The 25,603-nt window shown below is 43.9% G+C and overlaps 1 protein-coding gene across 8 annotated transcripts in view; it reads right to left on the minus strand.

The window, feature by feature from the left end:
- The window catches only part of SGCD (sarcoglycan delta), a 315,949-nt gene extending 297,254 nt beyond the window's left edge, over positions 1 to 18,695 (minus strand). For 5 of the 8 annotated variants that reach the window (XM_077786667.1, XM_077786666.1, XM_021552246.2 and 2 more), the window contains exon 1: positions 13,222 to 13,320. The gene's annotated coding sequence lies outside the window, so the exon portion shown is untranslated. Of the gene's footprint in view, positions 1 to 5,342; positions 5,425 to 13,221; positions 13,321 to 18,646 lie in introns of those variants that run through there. The other 3 variants (XM_021552248.2, XM_021552251.2, XM_077786661.1) reach the window with 3 other exon arrangements.
- Between the last annotated feature and the right edge of the window lie 6,908 nt (positions 18,696 to 25,603).

Genomic DNA, 25,603 nt, shown 5'->3' on the forward strand with positions numbered 1-25,603 from the left:
GTTCTTGAGAAACAGTAATAAAGTTCTGAACTCACAAATAACTCTCACTGAACTTTCATCTGGTGCAGTATATTGTCACAAAGCAGAAAATGCAGGTTGTGCTCACATTATCTGTAATGAGACAGACACTCCTTCATTTTAACAAGGTACCACTGCCAATATCAGCCCTGCTGTGTAAAAAACCCGAGGCAATGATTTTTTATTTATACAAGAGCAACGAAACCCAGCGAGATCAGATGTGATCGAAGGCATCTTCCAGCACCTGGCACAGAGTGAATATTCATGCAGCACCTTTAAAAAGCAGCTTACATCCCACACACCTCATGGCAAGGCACTGCCCAGCCCTGCCAACAGCTGGGCAGCCTGGAACAAGAACTGCTCACACCCATGTGGCCATCAGCCCTGCACACTTCAAGGTGGGAATTCAAATTGAAATGATCAAAATTAGTTCAGTGGTTTCTCCCCAGTGAAGCATTTAAATTTTTCTGTAAGACATCACAAGTCTGAGGAAGGAAAGCTGGAGGGTTTTTTCCCACACAGATGCTTCTGGGACCTGCCACCCTTCCATGCCACTGCAGCACCAGCAAGGCTCAAGCACCACGAGCTGTCTGCACATGTAACCCTGCTAACCCAAACTGGGCTCTCTCCAGCTCCATGAGAGGAGCAGCAGGGATTTCCTCTCAGCTCCCACACAGCTCTAGACCTTCCCAGAAGCAGGTGAGCTGCCTTCTCTCGTTCATAACTTGCCTCACTCAAGAATGAGTCACACTTCAGGCTTTATTTCTACCTATTGGCACTCTCTGTACAAAGGGACAATTAAATCAGTGGTCACCTGTATGAGGGATTATTATGAAGTACAGCACTGGGACAAGAAGTTAGCTCTGAAATTAGATGGAGCTGACCAACACTGGCTGGCTGGAGGCATAAATAGGACAGTAACAATTGCAGGTTCATCTGTAACTTGAGCTCAGCTGAGCTTCTTGTGATCCACAATTGCCTCTGTTGACTTTCTGTCTCTGTCTTCAGGAGTCCTCTTAAAACAAACCCATGACTCCCTCTAAGGTGAGAGAAAACAGAACAGAAAACAGGATTTTGCTCAAGCAATGTCATAGGAGCACTGTGTGGAGGAAAAAAAAAGATATTTTGGTGGCACCAGATTAAAGCCTCTGTATTGGAAAGATGCCCCATGGAGCAGCCACCCCTTTGGAATAAACCTAGGCTTTCATTTCAGGTACTGCAAGACAAGGAGCAATGTCACTGGGCTGCCTGAGCTGCACCAACAGTGACCTGGCACAGCAAGGAGTGGCCAGAGCCACCCCTCCCAGTTTTGGGGACACAGCACAAGGGCAGAATGCAGCTTGCACTGGAAAAGGACTCCTGCCACCAAGAGCAATGGCAAAGAACACGTCAAGCTACTGTCACACTCAGGGCTCTGCCTTCTCGGGACTAAATAACTGGAATTGTGGAAATTTTGTTTCTTTTGTGTGCCACAACCCTAAAATGGCTCAGGACTGAGAGCCCAGCTGCTCCACGAATGACAAAAGCTTTTTTACTTTTAACTGCAAGTGAAGCACAGCAAATCCCAGATAGAATGGAAAGGACAAAAACAAAATTAAGTGGAAATATCATTTAATTATATGTCCAGGTCCTCCACTGACTGGCTGTTTCAATTTTATCACAAGATTTTGAGGCTGTTACAGGCGCACCAAAATCTGCTCACTCACAAGACAGGCAGCCCAGGTCTCATCTTTAAGAGGATGTTACATTCGTCTACAACAAATGACCCCTTTAATTGCAAGGTCACCATAGTGGACCAGAGACAAAATTCTTGATGGGACAAATTTTGGAGACTTTGCTGATCTACACCTGACAGTCCTGTAACCCATGAATAAGATTTCCCTAAGCTTTGGTGAGGAAGATGGTAATTTAGTGAGTAAATGCTTTCTCCTGCCACAGTGGAAAGCACTGGCAGCTCCCTTAGCCCTGGCACATGAGAGGCACCCACCACAACCTGGTGCTTCAGGAGAGACCCACAGTGCAAAACAAAAAAGATCTGGAATGCCAGCCAGCCCTTCTTGAGAGGGTATTTACAAGGCCTGCAGCTTTCTCTTATGGCTTTTCATTACAATACTTCATTTATATATTTCAGATTCTCCTGTTGAGAATATAGATAAGCTTCTAACATTACATTTTCTATAAAACAGTCCCAATACAAAGCTAGTGACAAATGCTGGCATCAGAAGCCTGCAGTAATGGCATTCTGTCAGGGTTTTGTAGAGCAATGAACACAGAGTAAAACAAAAGTATTTTCCTAACTTGTAAATTTATTTCTGGAACCCTTAAAATATGAAATTAAAGTTCCTTCTGTGAGTATGCAGAAGCCCTATGTCTTGATAATTGTATATACAAGAAAGGCTTAAGACTGTAATACAACATTTGGTTTCAGTCCACATTAGTTCTAGTGCTTGATTTATTCCTTGCAATAAACAGATTAAAGCTTATTACCATTGATAAAGTCGATCTTGTAAACCCCAGGGTGCTGCTTTGAAAATTTCCATGGTGAAATTTGGCAGTTATGGAATGTAATGTGGTAACACTGTGGTGATGTGGCAGTGATGCCCATGCCTCATTTCCACAATTTCTGATTCTGACCCCACAACTATGAACAAAGCTGTAACCTTACAGTTCAGAGAGGGACAAAACCTCCCAGAAAACATAATACCCACAAAATATGACACAAAAAACATACTTCACTTTTTTGTCTTCTCACAGCTGAACATTTCATTAAAAAGCCAAATGTTCAAAGATACAGACCACTGAGTTTAACTTCAATACAAGAAGAGTTGATAGAAGATATAATAAAGAATTGAACAAGTGGGTGCATGATAGACCTGGAAAGAGTCAGATATTTTACAGAGAGCAGTCATGCACAACAATCTGTCAGAATTCCCTGAAGGAGTTAACAAGCATGTGAATGAGGGGACATGGTCAGCAGGGACATGCAGGTGGCTGATGCAGTACATGGGGCTTTTCCCAAACCCTTCAGCAAACAGACTCAAGGAATCTTTAAAGAGCCTTTAAAAAGGTAGGCTATGGTGGGAGAGAAAACAAAGGTATCTTATGGATCATCAACTGAAAAAAAAAAAAAAAGGAGATAAAGCAAATAATAAATCATTTGTCACACCGATGAGAGGCTGTTAACACATCATCTCAGTATCTCTGCTAAGACCTGTACTGGTCCAAATACCTGTTACTGGTCTGAGAAGGGAGCAGAGAGGCAATGAAATGCCAAACTGAAAAGACAGAACAATTAGGAGTATGCAAAATTACAACTGATGTGAAAGCTGCAGAAGAGTCTCAAGACACTGTGATTGGACAGCAAAATGACAGCATAAATTAAATGCTAATAAATGCAAAATATTGCATTGAAATAAAGGAGTATTACTGTCCACATAGACTGACAGGCTCTGAATTAGCTGTTCTAATGGAGAAAAGAGATGTAGTCACTACAGACAGCTTTCTGGAAACATCACCTCATCAGCAACCCAAAAATAATAAGCAAATAATTTTGGAACGTCTAAGGAAATATATCAAGGCTGAAATACAAAATACTATGTCATAAACTCATGATTTATCTGCATTTTAGAAATGCATCTATTTCTGCTTATGTCATCTTTAAAAGAAAACATATGAAGACATCATACGATGTGATGGATCAGAAGACCAAAATTATTTCTGCTTCACTTTGCTGAGAATGCATCAGAAGTAGGAGTACATTGGGACTCTACAGCTTGAAGAAGAGCCAACACACAATCAGGTGTGATCCATACCACACACAGGACGCTGGGCTACATGACCTTCTGTCTGACCACCTGCATTGTTCTTATTTTCTTGCAAGGTAGAACACACAGAAAGGACAATTTCTGCTTCCCTGTGAAGTGTTGGCAGGGTGAGCCAGAGCATGTTTAGATAAACTGTATTAATTGGGCTGTGATCTGCAAGAGACTTCTCTCATTTCCACCTGCCCTGGAAGCAAAGATATTTAATAAGACGTTGACCATTCAGCTCACAATGTGCTATAAAATTTTACCTTTGGTCTTATTAGGGTAACAAATGGGAAATATCATACAAGGCTTGAAATTATGGAGTAGATTAGACTCAAATTGCTTCATAAGTTAGAGAAGAAAAAACACCCTCCAGAGCAATCTCCTATCCCAAAAAGGACAGATTCAAGCTAGCTGAACATTTTCTTTTCTATGAAAACCTGCACATTCTGTTTTTTGCCTTCACAAAAAAAACAACGTTTTTGTATAAAGAGTATACATAATCACAGCACTGAACACCTAAAATACCAGATAATAGGTTCAGGTGGGGTTGGAGCACCCCAGGTCTATTAGCCAATATATGCTGTTGTAACCCAAATATTCAGGTCCTAACTATATGAAAAGCCAAATTCAAGATCAGAAGCTTCCCATAAGTGAAGGAAAATAGAAGTGCCAAAAAATAAGTATTTTGATCCCTGTAAGAACATTCTTGCTTAGCACAAGAAGACCAAGGGGTTTGTGTCATTAATGATAGAACAGCCTTTTCCCACCTGGAAATCAAATCTTATTTTCCTGGACAAACAACAGGCAAGGATGGAGCCAGTTACACCAGGCTCCAAGGATGGAGCTCTGTTACACCAGCAACACATTGATATCTAGACCCTATCCCTAAAAGCATAATTTCCACCCCCACCATAACTTTTCATACCATGTCCATGAATAACTACCAACTGCCCAGGATGTAAAATTTGCAGAAATCATTTTTGACTTAGTTCTTTAATCTCCCCACAGCTGTTAATGCCTCTTCCTCTCTGTGAGCCAAAAATACAATTGAATGACAAAAATTCTGGCTTGCTGGACATTCTGATGATAAGAAAATTCCTACATAGAAACTACAAATTCACAAAATCATGTAAGAAACATTTCTGCTGTTTACAAAATTTCCACGCTTCGTATTATTTTTCAAAAGATTTAACTATATTCCCACAACACCAGTTCAGCCTCACAGGCACTACCCGCCTTCAACCTTTCAGTGAAGGCAGTTCATAACAGTGCTGTTGAAAATAAGAACAATGGAGACATTTAAGTGCACCATTTTTCAATACCTGACTCAACGATAATAACTATAATAGCCTCCATGTCAGTAATAAGACAACTGTTAAACATGATACTTAAAATCATTCACCTCTGACTCCATAAAGCTCTTTCAGGAAATACCTGTTTCCAGAAAACTTCATTACTGTAACACTCAGGAATCAGTGTGTAGGTGCTTTTTCCCTAAACCAATAAAATACCCACCTTCAAGATTACTTTCAAATAGAGAAATTAAGCGTGCAATGGTGTATAACATCAGCCTGTATAAGGGCCACATCTGCTACCAGCCTGGGCAGAGGAATTCAGAAGTACCTGTTGCTCAGAAGGCAGAAATCCACTGCTGAAGCCAGACAGAAAGAAAAGAGAGGGGAAGAAAGAGAAAAATATCTAACTGATTTAGTTTTCAGACAATTCAACCAACACTTCAAATCTTTTAGTCACACCTTCAAAAACCATCATCTGAAGGTAATTAATTCTTGCATGCCTGACTTCACTCTCAGTATTTTTACTGACATGAGTGGCAGGAGGATTGGCCTATTCCCTATTAGCTAACACAAACCAGTAACTGACTTTTGAATATCTTGTTTAGGTCTAATATCTTCTTTTAAGTATCCATTTCTGGCAGAGCATAAAATAATCAACCTATCAAAGAACTGCAGTTTCATCATTACTCCCCCAAATTAATCATGTTTCAGTACATGCAAGGCAAGCCTTTTGCAGCACACTGGTAAGCAGGAACAGATAAAAGTGGATTTTCCAGTGCCCATATTGAAACAGTAATACAGCTAATGATTTTCTGCAAACCACTAGTGCAAACTCTGTAAAAAAAACATGCAAAATAATTCAGCTCTCAGGAGCAACATGTAAGCAGAAAACTGAGCTGAACCCTGTGAGGATTATGATTTCTCTGTAGTGTAGTCAGGTTAAGTAAAGTAAATTCTTGATTCTTGAGGCCTATTTTGGCCTCACTTTTTCAAGAAGTCATGTATACTAAAAAATAAAATTTTGACGTTGCAGTATCTGTGAAGTTCATAAGGTAAAACTGCTAAAATTCAGGGTTACTGTTTTACCTGAGCACGACAGTAACAGTGAATTTTATCCTCCTTCAGACAGATAGTACAAGGCAGAAAATCCACTTACATCCCATTTATAGCCATAAAATAAGTTGCAAGGAGAGCGAGGCTGCCCATGCTGCCACCCAAGAAAAACGTTTATGGTTTCTGCATAAACGATTTAGTACTTCAAATATAAACAGAAACATTGGCAGGTTATTTTGTAAATCATGGAAAGGCTCTCAAACCCCAACCCATGGCTATGCATTTTGTACCTGAACAACTTTTCCTTCAGCTGAAGCTCCACTGCCCAGCTCCACTATCAGATGTCACACTTTCAAAAGCCTAAAAGTCAGAATAAAAGCTGGGGCGTTGCTGCAATGCACAGTTTTGAAAGACTTCAAAAACTTACTGGAGCAAGACAAACTGCTCAAGAGTCTCCCACAGGAAGCCAGGCCAGCAGCAGCCCAACAGCTCCCAGTTAATTAGCTGTTTGCTATGGAGAAAAGAGGCTGTAGAAGTGCCCAGTGCTGCATCCTCATTTGTGCTTCTCTCTGATCCCTACTGCAGCAACTCAGTCCTGAGTGAAGCAGAGCTCATTATCCAGCAGAGACAAACTCTCCTGAGGAGAGAGGTGTTTTTTGGGCTGTTAAACAGCACCAGCTCCATCTGGTCACCCTCTGCCTGCCCTGAGCAGAGCACGAGAAGCCCATGCAGGTAGGGCTGGAATCAGGGATGGAGGCTGGTCTCTGGCAGGGAAGGAACATGGACCCTTCTTCATTACTGGTTTGGAAGAAAATGCAAAGTAAACCCAGAACTGGCCTTGGTTGGATTTCCAGCACAGAGGATGGGAAAGCCTTCATCACCTGGTCCTCTGTGCGTGACCAGCACCTCTCAACAATGCCCCTTCTGCTTTCCAAACAGCACATTCCACATTTGCCTGTTAGGCACATTTCCCTGTCTAAAAGAGAGTTAAGACCCTCACCGTCTGTGGGCTCTTGACTCATGCTTTAAGAGAACACATTTATTTAGGAAGTGCCCAGTGCAGTCAGGTCAGACAGACAGAAAGAAAAGGAACAAAGAAAAGAGGGGGGGGGGGGGGGGGGGGGGAAGAGAAAAATATCTAACAGATTTAGTTTGGAGCCTGCTCCACCACAGCTGTCTCTACAGGGCCAACAGCTTCATCTGCTCCACCTCCTCAGCCCCTCATTCATTTCAGCACTGAAGGAGCACTGAAGAGCACAGCCCCAAAGCTGACCACATCACCCCCAACAGGGAATGAGCCAGGTCTCCACAAAACTCATTTGTTCCATCAAATTGCAAGAACGTCTCATCGGTATTTTTCCCTTTCATGCTTAGCATCCTGCTTTTATCTGGCAGTGTTCTAACAACTGTTTTCTTATCACATTAAACTGACATCTCTGACAAAAAAACAAATGTCTAATTCTCCTGGATCTCCTCACAATATGCTGCAGGGGAGCAAATCCCTACTGAGCAATGCGATCTATTAGCCTGAGCACAGGTTTTGTTCTTTAAACAAGTGTCTTTCCCATCATCAAAAAAGCCCAAACAAACAAAAAACCTCAAAAACCCAAAACAAACAAAAACCCCAAACAAAAATCCAAACAAACAAAACCCAAACAAAAAAACCCAAACAAACAAAACTCCACAACTTTGTCACAATCTCACAAATCTTCTGTTCAAACTTCATCTCCCCCAAAAATAGCAGGCCGGCCCTCCAGCCAGTGGCAGCACTGGCACAGTGCCTAAGAAATAATGGAGCTGCACTGATTTACAACAGTTAAAAATGTGACCTGGAGATGAGTCATGGGCTTTACCTGCTGTTTGAATTGCAACTAATTCAAAGCGTTTGGTTTTGTTTTGTTTATCTCTGGATGTGTTGTAAAGCTTCAGTCCCTAAAGGTCAATTCCAACACTTCTTCAGAAGTCTTTAGGAAAGCTTCTGAATATTTAGGAAGTGTTTGGATGTATGAGATTTTTTCAAGCATGCTGCTTCTTGGATATGGACTTATCTTTTCTATCACATTCACCCACTCTGCCATCTGAAATAGTCCAGTAACCTACACATTGAGGCAGCTACTTTTGATTAAGAGGTGAAAAATCACAGCTTAGCTCCAAGCCTCACAACAAGAAGAGAAGAAAAACAAGAAAAATCCAGCAGGGAGGGAGGCTTTGGGACTCTTCTCCCTGCTGCCTGTCAGAGAAACGTGGCACTGGCTGTTTCTGAGTGCCTTCAGCATTATGGTCTCTTCTCCCTCTGCTGAGCAATCCAAGCACTACAGAGAGTGACAGAGCTGCCTGCAGCAAGAGGTTCTTCAGTCGTGTCAGGATTACATAGGAACAAACTTTATTTCTCAGGCTAACAGCAGAAAAAAGCAAGGAACAGGCAGAAATATGTGCTCAGCCTCCTGCTCCCTCCTTGCCCACGGAGATGTGAACTGAGCCGGGCTGGGGCTGCCGACAGCACGGCTCAACTCCAGGCTGGAGAATCCAGAACCTCAGCTGGTGACTGACCAGGGAAACCCCTGCAGAAGGGAAAAAGCTTTTAATTAAATAGCTTCCCCTTGCTGCCACGCTGCCAAAGAAGAAATGAGATTGTCTATCTGCTCACATGGCTTCCATGTAAGAAAGAGGTGAGGCCACTACAGCAGCATTTCACCTGCTGGGAGGTCACAGCAAATCTTGCTTCATCCCAACAGTGGGCAACACATCCCTGGATGTGATCCCAGCACTGCTCTTCTGCATTCATGGTAATTCTCCAGCACCCAACCTGACAAACCCTGTGGGACTAAGAGGGGAAATAATAGGTATATTACCATAACCCAATATTACCATGCTTACCACTCTGCAATGCATTAGATTCATGGAGCTTTCTGTGCAGCAGCACAATCTTAAAAGCATCATTAATTCAAAAAATAAAAATATCAGAGCTCCAATATCCATATCAGATTCTAGGGTTAAACTGAGTTGCAATCCTGAGATTTTACACAGTTTTCACCTCCGTGAGGAACCACTATCCTTCCTTGCTAAGCAGAACAGATAATCACCCTAGGGCTCCATCTTTAGTGAAAAATAAAATCCCCTATTTCTCAAAGACAAAAGAAGAAAAACAACCCAGTACCAAATCCCTTTTCACTAGCTCTATCCAAATTCACAGCATCTAAAAATATGTCAGAAATCAAGGTGCAAGTGAAGAAAAGAAAAAAGAAAAGTCTTAACACCAGAATGGCAAGATTTCAAGCGTGACCCATTGCCTGGTAATGTCAATGGGATCCTTTTGAACCATTTCCAAACAAGTCAGATACAGCTCACCTGACGTGACTTGATACTGAGAGCAGCTGATGGAGGTAGAGAGGAAGAGGGCAAAGAATTCCCAGGGAAAACAGATACAGGAGTCACAGCAGCCCTTGATCAGTGGGTGGGGGAAAACATGCTTTTGTTTCTTTTAAACATTTCCCCCAAAAGGAGAAACATAGCAGCCTTCCCATAGGATCCATCTTAAACCCAGGCAAGGGGAGAATGTAAAGAATAGCTAAAACCTAAGCTTTTTCAAGGTTATCTAAGTAGACATTATAATTTTCTTTATGGTTTTTAGTAACCAACTGCCCCCCAAAAAGTCAGTATGTTTTCAAATTACTCCAGGCATATTCAGCAGACATCTGCTATTAAAATCAATAAAAGACAAGCTGTTAGCTGTACATTTTGCTGGAAAAGCTGCAGATGAAACGTAGAAAGCTCCAATGCTTTCACTCCACATCCACCAATACAAACATTTTCAGTTACCTCATAAATCAAAGTTTGTCATTAGGCTGCACCTAAAGTGCTATCTTGCCCAAACCTCTGGAAAAGCATCGAAGTAGCTGTTGATTTTTTTTTTTTTTTTACAGTCACCCAGGAAACATTTCACAGGTGAGAAGAACCATGGGCTGGTGCAAATCCTCTGTGACTGTTGTAGGGCCAACAGGATCGAGGCATCTGTAAAGTATCTCAGTGTGTGTGTGAGCTTTCACACTGAGATACTTTCCACTCCAAGCACACCTAAGGGACTTGATGTAAACTGATAAGAGAGCCTGGGATTCACACAAATAAAATAAAAGTAGGAGCAGACAATGAAGAAAGTTAATTTTTCACCCAGAGAACCGCCGAGTTACAAGATTGCCCTGGAGGATTTAATCAATGAAAGTGAATCTTGTATATTTTTCTCCAGTATTCCCAAAATAAGTCAATAAGATGCCAGCACTCTCACAGTATAGAGCAACCATTTTCCAGTAAGCTTGAGTTAAAGTCTTTCTCAAAAGAACTACAGAAATGCATTATGATTTCAGAGAAAAATAGTAAGCAAAGAACAGAAACAGCAGGATAACTTCACAAAGCACAATAGGTTTTCAGACAAACTTTTTTACTTCTTTTATTCCTAAGGACAATTAGAAGCAAAAGAAAACTACTTTAAACCAGACACTGCTGGTGCACAAAAATACCTGCAGCTACCCTGGCCTTTAAGAACAGCAAAACAAATACACACCATCAGGCAATATCTAAAGGCATTTCCAGATCCAGAACCTCCTCTCCTGTGAGGAAAACACATCTACTTGTCCATCTGCTTCCTCACAAAACCTCCCCGTACACCCAAGCAACTCCTATTGCACCCTCCTAACAACCCATCACCCCAAGGATCTGCGCAGGAGCGCTGGTCCATACACATCACCCAAAATAAACAGCAGCAGACCACATTACACAGCAAACTCCTATGTAATTATAAACACTTGAATAAATGCCCTGCCTGTCTCAAGGGCTGCACATCAGCTCTCTCTCTTGGTCAAATGACCTGTAGGCAGGGAGCTTTCTCAAGTCCTACATCAATTTACAATCCCACCTTCAGCTGGAGCTTGGATAATCTGTTTCTCTGAGCATTAAAGGAAAAAAAAAAAAAAAAAAAACACCCCACCACAAACAAAAGAACCCACCTCCGTAATTTCCCCTTTGTAATACTCGGCATGCACAAACCAGAAGAGCTGTCACTTCTTCACTTTTAAAAGCTTTCAGCAAAAATAGCTATTCTAAGATACCTGCAAAGCAAAGAGGTGCAACTGAAAAACATCGGGGGAGTACTATCCATGACTCTTCCAAGTGTTGGAAGTTTCCAGAAGGCACAATAAGGATACAGTCAACATCCACAGTGCATTCCAACACTAGAAGGATTTCAAGGACTTCAAGGAGCAAAGACAAAGGTAAGTTTTATGTGGCAGGAAGATTATTGCAACAGTTGTGCCTAGGCTAATCAAAGGGTTTGGAAGCAAGGCTCACTCTCTGTATTTCTGAGAGGTGATGCTCTGAAAGCAGCTTTTACTACAACAAATCTTGTTTCAAAATAATGACCCTTATTTCTCTATTTATCAGTATAATTTCTTGCTCAAACTGGCATTCAAAAATATAGCCCTTCCTTGAGGGAGGAACAACACAAAAAAACAGCTTGAAATATAGGAGTGGATTCTCAACAGAGATACATCAACACGAGGAGTCAATTAAATTATGTTAATTTATGCCGAATGAAACCTAACCAGGATTTCTCTCCTTTGAGACGAGGCTGGGATGATTACAGTCATTCACAGCAGAAGCTAATCCTCATCACACAGGGCACACGAGCTCGTTCCCATGCCTATGGAATGGCACCCAGCAAACACATCTGTTAGCAGGAGGAGGACTCGGGTCAGCACGCTGATGGAGCAGCGTCACTGGCTGACCTATTCTGCCCAGCACACAATGGAGAGTTGTTCATTTTTCTTTTCAATGAAACGCTATGCAAGTGTTGATTTAATGGTTCATTCATCAACTCCTCTGAATATTAAGCAATTAATTTTGATTTAATTTTAACAATTCAATTGCACCCATCCTTTCTCCCCTTGAAAAATGTGAATTACTGCCCAGGGAGAAGCTGTTTTAAAAGTTGACTTAACAGGAAGCACTTAGCTCCATTGGCTTTATACCCTTTCCTAGTTTGAAATATACCAGACCTGGTTTTTTTCCTATTACATATTATACATGAAATTCACAGATGATAAAGCAAAGACACTTCAACAAACATTCTTAATACTGCAGACCAAAAGGCATCTTCTACATTAGCTACTCCCTAAGACCACCAGAAAACAAAGCACATCAACAACCCTGAGAAATTCTGCAAAACCCGGGGAAGAGGAGCCTCTCACTGAAAATCCCTTACTTTTCTTTGAAAGTTTGCATTACCGGATACATTTTTCCCAACGAGGGCAAATCACCGATCCACGCAGGAAGCACTGGAGCTTCGGTCTCACCTGTAAGCGGCATCCCCGAGTGGGCATCCCGCAGGGCTCCCACCGCTCCGCGACCGCGCTCAGCCCCGCGGCTCCGGGACCCGCCCGGGCTGGGGAAAACCCTCCCGGCACCACGGCAGCCCCGACCACCGCCCGCACCTGTTGGTCCCGCCGCATCCCCCGCGGCTCCCGGCGCTTTTCGCCGACTCCGCCCGGTCTGTGCCCCTTTTCACCCGCTGCTCGCAGGTGCCGAAGGCGCTCTCCGCAGCCCCTCCTCCATGCCCGCGGTTAACATCCAGCCCGGCAGCCCCAGCCCGAGGGTCACTTCCAGAGTCCCATCCCCACGGGAGCCTCGCCCCGCTCCGGCACCGAGCATCCCCCGCAAAGCTCGGCCGAGCCTTCCGGAGGGCCGGGCAGCGTCCGCCGCTGCCAGGAGACACTTTTCCCTGCGGGAATGCCAACGCGGAGCCACCGCGCTGCGAGGGATACGGAAGAGGGATGCGAGGCAGCGATGCGAGGGAGCGATGGAAGGAGGGATGGAAGGAGGGATGGAAGGAGGGATGGAGGGAGCGATGCAAAGGAGGGACGCGCGGGAGGAGCCGCGACTCGCGGCGCGCGGGGAGCCCCCGAAGGGGCCGCGTCCCCCCGCGAAGGGCAGCGCCGGCCGGAGCCCGAAACTCCGCCAAGTCGGAGCGCGGGGCCGGCCGGCGGAGCGGCACTCACCGGGCCGGGGCGGGCTGGGCCCCTCAGGAGATCATGCCGGCGGGGCCGGCGGCGGAGCGGCGGCTCCGGCAGCGGGGGCGCGGCGCTGCTCGAGCCGCGGCGCAGCAGCCGCGCCGCCCCCCACACGCGGCCGCGGCGCCCCGGCCCGCGGGGGGCGGGCCCGGCCCCGGGAGCCCGCCCCGCCCCGGCCCGGCCCCGGGAGCCCGCCCCGGCCCGGCCCGGCCCGGCCCGGCGAGTGCCGCCCCGCCCGCCGCGCCGCGCCTCCTCGGGTGGCTCCGCTTGCGCTGCTTCCTTTCCCTCCCGCCTCCCCTTTTATCCCTTCTTTTCTTTCACCCCGCTCCTTTTTTCTCCTACTCTTCTTCTCTTTCCTCGTTTCTCCCCTTCTCGCCATTCCCTCCCATTTTCCCATCGCTCTTTTTCCTGCCCCCTTTCCCTTTTTCAGCCACCTTCCCCCTGCGCGCCGCAGAATCACAGCGTCGTTCATGTGTGAAAAGACCTTTGCGGTCAAGACCATCAAATCCCGCCGCTGCCCCAGCGCTGCCAAGCCCACCGCGAAGCCGCGTCCCGAAGTACCACATCGGCACATCACTTAAATACCTCCAGGGATGCTGGCCCCACCACTCCACAGGGCAATCTGTTCCAGTGCTTGACAGGCCTTTCTGTGAAGAATTTCTTTTTTATATCCTATCAAACCTGCCCTGTCGGAGGTTCAGGCTGTCTCCTCTTACTGCTTGTTCCCTGGGAGATGAGGCCAAAGCCCCTCCTGGCTCCAGCCTCCTTTCAGGTAGTTGTAGAAATCCATAATCTCTCGTGAGCCTCCTTTTCTCCAGGTTTAACATCCCCAGCTCCTCATAAGACTTGTGCTCTACACCATTCAGCACCTTCACCGTCCTACTATAGACACTGCTTTCTCCATTCCCCTTTTTTTAATTGACTTTTTCCTCCTTCTCCTTTTTTTTTCCCCCATCCCTCTCCCTGCCAAAGCCTTTTAGCAAAGCAGACTGTGCCCAGCAGCCAAGTGGCAGCAGGGGCTCAACCACCCAGAGTGGTACAAAGGCTCTAGCAGCAAGGAATTAGTGGAAATGGGTTTTTTTGTACTCCAAAAAGTTGGTTGTTTTACAACCATATGCACGCTTTGGGTCTAGCAGATGGCAATGAGCACGTTCCTTCCATGTTTTACTCTGGAGCTCAGTATCAAGGTAGAATTTGCAATAAATTCAGTATCTACTGATTGGTAGTTGCTAGGACAGGTTAAATTTGTGTTCAAGGAGAGCTTTACATCAAATGTCCACTTGCTGCTGTTCCTTACCCTTTATGGCCCTGGGCCTTCCCTTAAAATTCCAATGAAGTGCCTGGTTTGGTTCATCAAAGGTCTGTAAAATCATTTCCAAACTAAAGAACAGGGGCTCCACCTATAATCCTACACCAAAGCCTCTATGCATGCACCCCTTCCACCTGTTGTACATTATATGCAAAAAAAAGTTCATCTTATCTCCACATTAAAAAAAAAACCAAAGAAATCTGACAGACCAAAAGAAAACAAAAACATATCAACAAAACTGGCAAGTATCAACCACTGTAAATTTTATCAAGTTATTTTATCAAGCAACAAATTTGGCCTATGGATCTTCATTTTCTTTCCTGTTATTCTTTTAATTTTAATACTTCCCTTTTTAGTACTTCATAACTGGTGTTGTCTTCTGCTTGCACTGATTTGCAAGTAGATTCAGTTGGCCAGCAATGGCAGGGAATGCTAATTCCATTTAGTTACCGGAAAAAAGCAATAAAAAAAATATGTTTCCCTAAGGCCTCAGCCCATAGTGATGAAAAATGCAGACCAACAAACATATTTTTGTTAAAATCAGTTTTATGTGTCCTGTCTTTTCCCACAGAAAAATAAAAATAGGAAAACCATCCACTAGGCAAATGGAAAGATAAATGATGGACCCTTCCCAGCTCCAGTAGTTTTATCCCAAATATATCCCCAAGCTGGGGAGAGAGTGACAGTGTACTCCAGAAGTGGGCAAGCCCTAATCACATTTCAGATGTGCCACATACAGCCATAGCTAAGATTATTTAAAGTTATGGGGTCAGTGACAGCAGCAGCTGCTTCTCCTGACCTCAAGGGAATCACAGTCCTGGGCTGACACAAACTCTTGTCCCTCCATTTCTCACTGGGCCTTACTGGGATATGGGTGGTTCTTGGAGCTGCTGCAAAGGGTTCCCAGTGATGAGCTGACCACTGGCAGGAGTGGGCTGCAGGGCCAGAGGGACATGCAGCACAGGCAAAGATAAAATAACTGCTCCTCTTACAGATTACTCTACTTATTTTCCCTGCCTTTAGAAAGGAACAGCTGCTACTCAGGTTTGCCAGCACCCAGAACTCAAAAACTGTGAGACTCAGAAATAGGATGATTGTCTGTAGAACAGTCTGATGTCGAAGGGGGAAAAAAAAAAAGCCTCTTTTCATTTAGCCTATGATTGCTAAGTCTGCAGAGATCCTTTTTTTCAAGCTTTTTCCTTGGTCCTTGAGGAGCAGAGATCCACTCTTTTTCTCCCCCTACCCCTTTTTTAAATGAATGCTGGGATTCTAACATAATCAACTAATTCCAGGAGCTGAGGCTTCAAGATAAAAAGAAAAGTATACCATGTCACAAAGCTCACAATGCAATCTCATTGCATTGGCTTTGGCAGCGATTCACTTGGCTCTGGAAATAATAAAGTGGGAGACTGAAATGACAAACAAACCAGAGATCCAAACCCAAGTACCACCAGGGAATGCTAAGCAGATGGCCAGCAAAAGACCAGCCCAAGGAATTGCTCCAGTCTTTGCAGGACGATTACTGACAGCATCCACCATGGTGGCCTCCTTCCTATGAGCTCTCCTGGCATAGATGGCATCTTGATGTCCTTGTGAAGAATTAAGAGGAATGAACAAGCTAAAAAGACCTCTCAAGTGCAAAACATTTGTGCACACTCTCATAGCAAATAGGGACATCCAAGGGCATTGGAGAACTCATGGAAGGGTCAGAACCAACACTACATTTCTGTGGCATTTTGGGTCTACCTTGGTTGAATTGTTTATTGAGCTATCACTAAGATATCAGCTGTGTGCTTTCAGCATGCTCCTATTGAAATCTCTGCTCCATTTTAGTACACCATAATATTATTTTTTCAAGAGAATTTCCTTAAAAGAAGTTGCAAAATTGTGTCTGTGCTAAGCAGGGGCTGGCACAATGGAAATTTTTTTGGGGATGCCCCATAAGTATGCAAGTGTGAGCATATAAAACTTCATGTAGCATTTCATTTTCAGAAAGAGAAAAAAATCCATAAATTATATTGTCTTTTGTCATATCCAGTTTGCTTAGCAGATAAAACCACATGAACATCAACTGTGGCCATTTGAACCAAGAAATGTCATAAAACACCCTGCAGAGCTCCATCAAGACCAATCCTTTCTGCTTATCCTCATCAATACATGGGTTTACTGGAAAAGAAAACTGTTATTGTGGGACAGATTTCAGACTGCCAATCCCAGCAGATTCTCTGTGCTGCCAAGTAGGATTTGTTTTCAGTCTGTGTCCATCCCCAGCACTTAGCCAAGCTGACCTGTTCTCTTGTGTTTCTCAGCTGTTTTCTTCAATTTTTCACACTTCTTACCAGTCTAAAAATGCAGTGTTTAACATTGACTAAACTCTACATGCTTTCCTCACAGGGATCAGGATTTTGAACTCTGGACTCAATAGGAAAAGTTTTTGAACAAGCACCTGGAGATAAATCCTACCCACCATATTTGTGGGTGTTGCCCCATTACTGGGCAGTTTGAAATGAGCAGGATTTAATCATTTGGGGATGACAGTGAATTCCAGCCCCTCGTGCAGGAACACTGCACTCCTATCCCGCTCTCCCAGCCCGTCTGCTCACAGGCTGGTGCATCACTGGAGCACAGCCAGGCAACCATAGAAATGCACTGAGTGAATAAGGTCTTCCTTCCCTATCAGCTAATAAAGATAATTACAAAGGCCAGCATATATTCATTTGGGTTCAGTCCTTTTCCCACTCAAATTATTGTAGGTTTTGCCATTGATGCTGATTTTAGGAAAAGCTGGTGCAACAACAGGAACTAAAATTAGACCGTTTCTGCCATCCTCCCCATAACAGCCAAGGGGAGCTACTGGCCTGGCCAGGAATCAGCACTAACTCAAGGAACAGCCAGATATCCTGGGAATGGCTCTGCTGGGCTCCAACACCTTCTGCAGGAGCTCAGGCAGGGACACCCACCACGGTCCAAGTGCCACCTCCACCCCACAGCAGGGTGGGCTCACAGCCAGGCCCGCCGTGCTCAATACTCTGCATTTGCCAAAACCAGCACTAAGTGAGGGCTGAGAAGGAGACACGCTGAGAAAATCCTTTTCCCCTTTTCCTTTTCCCCAGTCAGGGGATGGCAGCTGTTGGTGAGGATGCCCACACACGCTGACACTCGTGTGTGACACACGGCGCTGTCCTCAGACCCTCCCTGTGCGGGGCTGTCGGATTTTCATCCCCTCTCCACAACGCCAAAGTTGCTCGTTTTCAGTATTGGCAATGCCACTTGAAAAAGTCAGGGGAAATCCATCACAGCCCGAGAGGTTATTCTGTTGTAGCAAGCAGCCCTTGTACCTCATTTTTCAGCAGTGCAACTCAGCCCTTACAACTCCATTTCTGTGCTGCACAGAGGCAGTGGCTCAAAGCAAAGTCTGGGGGGCTTTTCTGCAGCCCAGCAGCTCAGGATGTCTATGCATAGGTGCAAATGTGGATATGCACATGTAGATATAATACACATACAGTTTTCCTCCATAGTTTTCCTCTGAAAAGCAGTATTTTCCTTTTGGCCAGTTATCTACCCACAATATGCCTGAGGACAGAGACAGACATTTATCAGCAAGGCTGAAAAAATGAAAAACTTCCTCGGCCACACTTCCATGGAGCACACGCAGCACCCTGATTTGCACACACCTTGGAAATACAAGCAGTTCCTCTCTTCTCAAATTCTGCTGCTACAATAACTTTGCAGACAACTTTGCTTACTGGACTTGTTTCATGGTGGGAGTAACTACCAGCAATAGCTCGCCTGCTCCTCGGAGCAGAGTCACATGCTGGGATTGCTCATATGCCATTCAGATTCCCTAACAGAGAGAGAGAGAAAAAGGGAGGGGAAAAATCACAACTATTCCTAACAGAGACACATTCCCCTGTTGCCTCTGCCTCGACTGCAAATGCTGGTACACTGATTTCTAACTGGTCAATCCCCACCCTGTTTCTATAAACACAGAAGACGACTGTTCATAACTAAACCAAACTCCCTGCCAAGGCAAGCTTCTCACAGGAGAAAAAAAAAAAATAAAAGAAGGAATGGCAGATTAAACAGATCAGCTCTGATTCTTACCTTCAGAAGCAGACTTTGTTCAAAGCCCACAAATACTTTTACTTTGCTGTAAGTCTGAGCTATTTTTAGGTTCCCTCTGGGATGCCATATAGGGAGAGCAGCCCCCTCCTATCATTACTAATCTGCCGAACATAACAGCAGGACACCTGCTGCTGGTGAGTCATGTTCTGTGTGGAGCTAATGGTATATATATAGGCAAAACATAAAGACAATTGCTTATTTCCCTACCTACCCCATGTGTTGTTTGTTGCTCTAAGCAAATCAAATCATTGCAATGAAGACACTGTAAAGAAGACAAATACACAGGAAAATTCATGTTCAGTTTCAGACCAGAAGCTCTACAAGTGCACAGCAGAATGATGCTTGTTTGTATTTGTGGTGTGTATACGTGTGTGTACACATCTGTGCACTTTTGCACGTGCACGAAGTGATTGTGCTTTTAGAAGCTCCTGCTCTGGTACAGGCAAACCACTGTTTTCCCTGAAATCAGAAATGGAAAAATTCAATTGCTCAAATTCTAAAGCTCCATCTCCAACCTGTCTTCCCTTACTTATTCACAGCAAAAGAGAATGAGCATGGAAAAGGGGCATATGTAGGAAAAACTCAGGTTTCTGACCTGCCAGCATGGAGAAACCTTCCACTTATTCCTGATATAAGCTTTCAGATAGGAGGCAGAAGTAGCTTTGTGGTTGTAGAGTGGCTGTTAAACATCAGCTCTGTTCCCCTGTGTTGGCTTCACAGCCTTTATTTGCAGTGACAAACAGATCTGCAGGACAGCCCCTGCTCTGTGCTGGGAGCCTGATTTAGCTCTGGCCCTCAAGCCATGCATTTCACTGTTATGGGCTTCACTTCTAAACTTTTGAGAGCTGCAGTAAAGTGCTGCTAGGTTTGGCTTTGTGATCTCTCTTTTATTCCTTCCTCCCCTCTCTCTGTCCTGTATTATTATTTTCTAAATGTGAACTTTTTGTTGCTCCTGTCTTTGGAGAAAGCACTGGCATAATCTCCTGCCTTGGGCAATATTCCATTTGTGGTGGATACACACCATTCCTAACCTCAATTCCTATCCTCAAATTTTACATCATTGTGTTATTAAAGACAATGCTAAAATGTTCACTGATCAGTAGAAATAGGGTGGACACATAGAAGGTGTTGCAATACCTCATAACAACTTGAAAAAGTCACATCCAGAATCAGCATGAAGCATTGCAAGCTACACCCTGACTGACACAACCACCTAAACTTTTATCTTCTCTCCCAAAGTATTAAATGGAAAAATTCCTGTAGGTTTATAAAACCATCATATTCAGCATACTGCAGGAGAATGGCTTTTAAATACATATAGAGAAGATATCTCTGTTCCCAGAGAACTGTATAGATTTTGAAACACATTTCTTTAGGACCTTGCTTCCCCTGCCCCATCTCCTTCTCCTGTTGAACTGGGTGAGTGATGGCAGAAACAAAAATACTCTCCCACCCTGCCAAGTTACCCTTCTCCAAGAGAGGCTGGACTAGGCAGCAACAAATGGTCAAATTTTACTTCTTTGAGCAGTGTAGGAACATATGCTGCATAAAATCCCTCAAGAGATTAATGAAGATACTAAAACATTGCATTTATATACATTTTAGGCTCTCTAGATAGAGTTCAGATATATCTTTCAAACTCAGTAATTTCAAATAACCTCTGGCAGATCAACACTTAAAAACGACCATCAATCAAATCCTGAATGTTTGGGGAAAGACAACGTGCCCCAAATACCAACCCTGAGTCCTGCCACCAAATAAACGTATAAAGGAAGCAAAGCACAGGTCCTTTCCTTTCTGCACCAGCTGCTTCTCTGGGTTCTGCTGCAGCAGAAGCAGCAGATCTCAGGCAGACAGACCCTGCAGCATCCCTGTTTTCCTCAGGGCTGTGCCCATGACCCACGGGCTCTGTGATCCTCTATCCTCCCCTAGTGACCAGAGCACGCTGAGGGTACTGAACCAGCTGAGCTGCTGCATCCCAGCGCCAGCAGCTGATCTGGCTTTGTGCTTCTGGCTTTGTCCTCTCTGGTGCCAAAAACCAACCCAATCCCCCCTTCTCACCTGCCTTCATCTCAGAAGGACAGAAGTAGCCAGCTGTAGTGGGGAGAGTGAGGGGCTGAGCTCTCCCCTGCCATTTCTCCTACAACAGCCTGAGAGTGCCATCCACATATCAACTAACACAGCACCTTTATCTGTCTGCTAAACAGAAAAGTAGAAGCATAAGGGGGAAGGAAAAAAAAAATCCCAAACCCCTTGGCATGTCTGCCTTGAATCCCAATTGGAAAAGAGTTGTTTGCCTTAATTCTAAATGTATTTAGAATGTGGAGCATATATTTCCAAAGGATGTTTTGTATTTACAGCGTGTCTGCCTGGTTATACTGCTGCAATGTAATTGTTTTCCTGCTGAGAATTATAGCAGGGAAGTTACTCTGGGTACAATTACAGCTCTTTATAGTTCTGCTTTGGAATTTAGAGGCTTCTGTGCACCACTCCCTCCTCCCTGCTTAGAGGCACTGGCCTTGGAGCACCTTGTGACACTGCATGCGACGTGACATGTGGATGCATTTGGGGTTTAGTTGCTAGAAATGAGTAAGTCACTGCAGGAATGGAACAAGGAAAAATCTGTAACAAATCCCCTATGTTGAGGCTGGAGCTGGGTCAATCTAAGACAAAACTTTTCTTCATCTCTGCCTGGGGAAGAGAAAAGGCAGCAATTCCTACCTGGCAGGGATTTGGGAGTGAGAGCACTACAGAATTTGTATCCAAAAGTTTGTTGGTTTGTTTGGGTTTTTTGGTTTGGTTTTTGGTTTTGTTTTGGTTTTGGGTTTTTTTGGGATAAAAAGGGGTTATGTTCAGGGTGGATAACAGCTGAGGAGCAGGGAGACATGCACTCCTGAGAACAGGCACAGCACAAGGTCAGCTTTAATATCTGACACAGCGGCTTGCACCATGGGTAAGATACAGCTGGGCCAAGCTGGGGTCAGTTCATTCACTACTGCCTGATGGGAAACACTTCTTGACACATTTCATAACTGTAGTTGTTCTTTTGCCTCCAAATCTTTAAGGCTAGAACCTTGAGATTAGTCCAGCACAAACCATGTGGGTGGATGGCAGTGGAGCAATTCCAGCACCTGAAGAACCCTGGCAAGGCTCTGCACTCTGGGGCAGCCCTGCTGCTCTCCTGCCCAGATGCTGCAGCTGCAGGAACAAATGTCCTCCTTTGTGGAGCAGCACCGTGTGTTTCGGAACAAAATGTCAATGAGCTTTCCAGATTAAAACATTAAAAATGTATGAACAACAACTGTCGCACACAGGAAGCTAATATCAGTGGGAGGGCTTTTTCTTCTGAGACTGGGACAGGCTGTTTTCAATATCACTGTGTTCATCTCCAGCTACAGTGTCACTAAGTTGTACACCAGGAACTCATTAGATCTTCCTTTGACCTTATAACAGACCAGTGTATTGTACTCAACTATTTCTAATCGAACAGAGCTGTAAGTCCCAAAAAAGTCAATAGCGGAGAATAGCAGCAGGTCTTACTCTAGAGCCATCAAAAAGCAAAGAATTTTCTTATTTTGTTCTCTTGATTATACACTCTAATGACTAAAATCACCTCCCAGTTAAAATAAAACAAACCCCAAAAAACTCTCACCAACCCCACACCTCATTTAACTATATCTGTTTCAGCTTTCAGAGATGGGCTTTTCTTTTATTTTTCGCTCCTTTTAGGACAGAGTTATTTTCTTCCCAGAATAGACTCATGCACCCAAAAAAAAAATCACCTTAGACCATTTTTTTTGGTCTATGAAACACACTGAACCTTTCAGTTCTCCTACTGTAAAGCATTTCATCATACCCTCAAATAATTTTAACCTTTCTTTCCTACCCACTTTCCAACTTTTTTCACATCCTTACAAAGTTTTGACTCAATATTTTGCTACTTGAGACCTGGTTTTAGTGGCGCTGCAATAAAAGTTAAAATCACCTCTTTTCCTGTTATTCACTACTCCCTTGTTTATATATTTAAAGGCCACATAAATCCCCTTTGTCAGGCCATTGCAGCAGAAGGGATGTGCAGAGGCTTCTTGGATCACTGCTCCCTTCATCCCATGAGCACTCCCCGTGCTCCAGCCTGCAGGGCTGTGCCTTACACAGACCAACACGGGCCTGAGGGGTTCCTCATCCCCTTTACCAAAAACTTCACCTTCCCCAGCCTCCTTTCCTCTTCACTGCCTAACATTCTCTAGTTCTTAGCACTTTGCAAAAACTTTTCATTCTTTCATTTTTCATTTTTTCACTTTTCATTTTTTCATTTTTTCATTTTGCAAAACTTTTCACTTTGTGTTTTGCTATAGACCATTGATACAAACAACAGAGAGTTTTGTTACTTAACCCTAATGTGTCCCAGAAACCAAAGGTCCATTGAGTCCTGATTCCCCAACAACAGCTACTCCTTGAGCTCTGCCAGCCACTTTGTTATCCATTTAATGCATATTCTAATGTTACTGAATGGTGCTAATGTTTAATCAGCACGCCATTCACTGCCAAGTCTAAATGCACTAAATTTGTACGATCATTTTTGTCTACCAGACTCATAATATAATCAAAGAGTAAAAATTAGGTGTCTTTGATAAAGTTTGCCACAAAACCGTGTTGTTTAGACTACTTGCTAATTTACTTTTGCATCAGCTTCTGAATTATTTAACACAAAATGATTGCGAGCTAACCAGCCTTGAGTCTTTGGAAATGCTTCCTCATAAAAACATTCTCTTGGAAATCAATATAGACACATTTCATACCACCCTGTGAGCATTAACTCAGTCAGAAGGAAACTCTTTACTTCCAGGGAGACAGGACTGAATTCTCTCCCTTTTGGAAGGTTTCACAGGTAAATTGGGCTTTGACAGGACCAGATGCCTGACCCAGGGCCACAGTATCCAGTCCCTTTTACTACTCCTTCACATGTGACCTGCTTAAAAAGCTTCACTAGTACTTGTCAGGAAATCAGACAAATCAACCCAAAAATCTCCAATATAAATTTCTTTGCAAGATCTCAGAACCATCTTTACCAGAATGGAACAACTGTGACTTGGAGCATTTCTGCAAGGCTCTGGCAGCACACAGCCACTGCTGCACATCAGCTTCTGATTTAGGGCCCCAGATAAATCTGCTCTTTTAACTACATTGGTACAAAGCTAGAGCTGTAATTTCATGGGCTGAAGGGTGATCATATGTAGGAAGGGAGCCAGCTGCCAAGAGGATTTTTATGCTGGTTTCTACCTAAGGTCCATTCACAAAGACAAAAATTTCTTTGTATCAAAATTCACCTTTGCACCAAAATCCAGCCCAGGTTATTTGAAGGAGCCTAAAGATATCTGAGAGCTGAATTCCCCTTGCTCCTTTAAACCAGTTCATTTTGTCCTGCTTGAACCACTGTTGCCTACCTCATCAAATGACAAGGAAACCTCAAGGAATTCAGTGGAGAGCTGTGAGTTTGTACATAAAGACATGACAATGTCTCCCTGCTCCTGCTGTTATTCAGAAATCATGCAAAATGAAGCTGAGGCAGTGAGCAAAGTACAAACCTGAAGCCTTTATACCTCCTGAGCATAGCTCATTTGCTCTGCTGTCAGTAACTCAAAGCCCCAATGAAAAGAGGAGGGGGGAAAAAAGAAAGACATAAAAGAAAAGAAGTAATTATATGCAAGTCACTAGACTTATCACTTAGCTTTTGGCAAAATATTGACTCCTGAATGATCTTTGTCAAATCTCATAAAAAACAGCCTCCAGGTGATGAATCTTGCCATAGGCATTAAATGGGGTGCTGCTGGAAAAGAAAGAGGAGGAAAACAGAAAAGAAGGCTTAATTTTAATTGTATAAACTACCTGTGTCTGTATTTGGTCACAGCTCTCACAATTTGGAAAAGCAGAGTGCTCGAGGGCTTGATTTTTGCTCATTTTAAATATTCATGGTATTTAAAATATCTTCTGAGCTGGGCTTGGTGGTCCTGAAGGGCTGAACCAGCCCTGGCAGCCCCTGCCCTGAGCAGCCTCAGCTGCAGCACAGGCAGCACCTCAGGATGTTCCACCAAAAGCACAGGCAGCACCTCAGGATGTTCCACCAAAAGCACGGATCAGAGCAGAAACTCACAGTGAAGGCTCTGCTGAGACCCTCCTTGATTTCAGGAGGGAGATGGGTGAATGTGCAGCACGTCTGCATCAGCAATCCAGGAATTTTGGACTGGTTTTGCATGCTGACATTTCACTATGACTTGGGTTTTTGCACAGGCTTTAACCCAACTATTGAGGTCAGGAAGGACAGCACTACGAAAAAGGACTAAGCAGTGGGGAGGAAGAAAAAGTATTTGTTATCTACAGCAATAATTTATAATTTCCAGACAGTACAGCCAGATAAAGAATAGTGTCATGGATAAAGAATTAATTTGAGACTAAGAGAAACGGGTCTGTCCCAGTGTTGGACCTGCCAAATAGAGATATAAATAGAAAAAGTGCTAAAGTGCTCCCTGCCCAGATGTGATCAGCAGGGTGGTCCATGCCACAGTCCATGGAATCCTGAAACAGCCCCAGTTAAAATCCCAAGGAATAAATCAGTGCTATATATAGAAACCTGGATTTTTCATCATTAAAACAGTGCCATAAGCAATGCTGAGATATTCCACACACAGTCTGCCATTTCCAGTTTCCTTCTAATCACTTATCAACATTAATTCAACATTAACTTAGGACCCAGTTTCTTCACCCTACTCATGCTGGCATCAGGCAATCCATCCATAGTCTCTCCCTCAGACTCCTTTTTTTGGAAGTGATTTTTAAAAATCACTTAAAATGATTTAAGAATACTCCTAAATGTCAGCTGCAGGCAGGAGAAGACAGTTATTGGTCTGGGTTTAGAGAGAATTTTTGGCTCAGTTTCTT

This window comes from Lonchura striata, chromosome 15, assembly GCF_046129695.1.
Source record: "Lonchura striata isolate bLonStr1 chromosome 15, bLonStr1.mat, whole genome shotgun sequence".
Classification (NCBI taxonomy): Eukaryota; Metazoa; Chordata; class Aves; order Passeriformes; family Estrildidae; genus Lonchura; species Lonchura striata.